Below are 1,775 nucleotides of genomic sequence, written 5' to 3'. Positions count from 1 at the left end.
CTCTCTTTCCATTCCTCTCTCTCTCCAGCCACACCCACTCACTCACGCTGTCTCCATCCCTCCTTGCTCTCCCTCTCCAATGTTCTCTCTCTTTCTATCCCTCCCCCTCCACTCTTACTCTATGCTCCATCTCTTCCTCTTTCTCCCCCCATCCCATTCCCCTAGCTCTCCATTCCCTGTCCACTCTCCCTCTCTCCCAGTGTCCCCCCCTTTCTCTCTTCCCTCCTCTTCTCGCTCACTCTGAAAGGGCAAGTGGTGGCCAGAGTAGGTCAGTGGAGAAGATGATGGGGTGAGGGGAGAGTGGGGAAGAGGGAGATGGCAAGAGAGGAGTGGGATGGGTCCAAGACAGGGATAGGGGCTGACAGAATACAGTGCCTGTGGATGCTTTTTAAAGGGGGGGTGGGGGAGGGAGAATGGGGAGTAGTGTTGGGGGAGTTTCACACTCGGAGCTCCGTACCTGTCTCCTGGCGAAGAGTGCAACACAGTCTCAGCGGACGGGATGATGCTGGTGAGGGTCACTTCCTCTCCCCCCCGGCTACTCTTCTCCTTACGATGGATGGCCCGGCTTGCGTCTGGAGCCCACTCCTATTGATGGCAAAGACACACGACCGTGAAGGGTCACAGTTACGGGACCGTTGTCAAGTTTGGCAGGGGGAGAGTTGGAGAGAGCTAACAGAATGGAGAGGGCAACAGGGAGGTCCAGGGAGCAAGCCGTGCTGTTTCCAATGAACACGATGCTCATACGATACAAGTAACAGGAACACAAGAAATTGCCTCTCATGTGTTGCTGAAGATCAGTTCCAGCTCCCAGTGCTGGCAGGGTGGTAGACACCTACAGTGACACCAATATTCTCCCATGATGCAGTGTGCCTCATGCTAACATCTCACACGGAGACTTCAAATCAATTCCTTCAGCAACAAGGGGTCTGGGCAAGAGAAAAGTCTGGAAGTATTCAATTCAGCTCAGTAACAGAGGAGGGGCTTACGACAAGGTTAACAAAAGATCACTCAGGTTCTTATACACAGATTCTACAGAGAGGACTCAGTAAGGAGTCCAAAAGAGATTTGATGGTTCAGTGCTGTCAGAAGTCAGGGGGTGAAATTCTCGGAATCAGCATGAAAGCCAGAACTCCGAGGTCCGAGAGAGCAGAAACGGTGGGGAGTCTGCGTTGGGGAAGCTGTAATAGGATCTGAAGACGACTGTGTGCATTAAGACTCAGTGTAAAGAGTCGGGCTGAGGTGCTCAGAAGCAGCATTTGTTTAACACAGCTTGATTCGATCAGATTCCCTACAGTCTGTAAACAGGCCCTTCAGCCCAACAAATCCACACCGACCCTCCGAAGAGTAACCCACCCAGACCAATTTCCCTCTGACGAATGCACCTTACACTGTGCGCAATTTAGCATGGCCAATTCACCTGACCTGCACATCTTTGGACTGTGGGAGGAAACCGGAGCACCCGGAAGAAACCTATGCAGACACGAGGTGAATGGGCAAACTCCACACAGACAGTCGCCCGAGGCTGGAATCGAACCTGGGACCCTGGTGCTGTGAGTCAGCAGTGCTAACCACTGAGCCACTGTGCTACCCATAACTAAACTGTTCATAACTAATGTTTTGGTGACAACCATGGTCAGGCTTGGCTCAGTGGAGCTCGCTATTGGTGAAGAGCTGAACAAGTACTGGAGAGTAGTTTTAGACTTAGAGGAGTGTACAGTCAGGAAAGGAGGCCAATTAACAAAGACACAGCAATCACTGAGGCAGTCCATGATCAA

The 1,775-nt window shown here is 51.9% G+C and overlaps 1 long non-coding RNA gene across 1 annotated transcript in view; it reads right to left on the bottom strand.

Annotated features, from left to right (window-relative positions):
• Nucleotides 1-621, bottom strand: part of LOC122558006 — a 21,066-nt gene extending 20,445 nt beyond the window's left edge. The window contains exon 1 of the long non-coding RNA XR_006313999.1: nt 458-621. This is a non-coding gene — a long non-coding RNA (uncharacterized LOC122558006). The remainder of the gene's footprint in view (nt 1-457) is intronic.
• Nucleotides 622-1,775: the final 1,154 nt, after the last annotated feature.

The sequence above is a fragment of the Chiloscyllium plagiosum genome, chromosome 16 (assembly GCF_004010195.1).
Source record: "Chiloscyllium plagiosum isolate BGI_BamShark_2017 chromosome 16, ASM401019v2, whole genome shotgun sequence".
In the NCBI taxonomy this organism is placed as follows: Eukaryota; Metazoa; Chordata; class Chondrichthyes; order Orectolobiformes; family Hemiscylliidae; genus Chiloscyllium; species Chiloscyllium plagiosum.
This window is presented reverse-complemented; position numbering and strand designations above follow the sequence as displayed.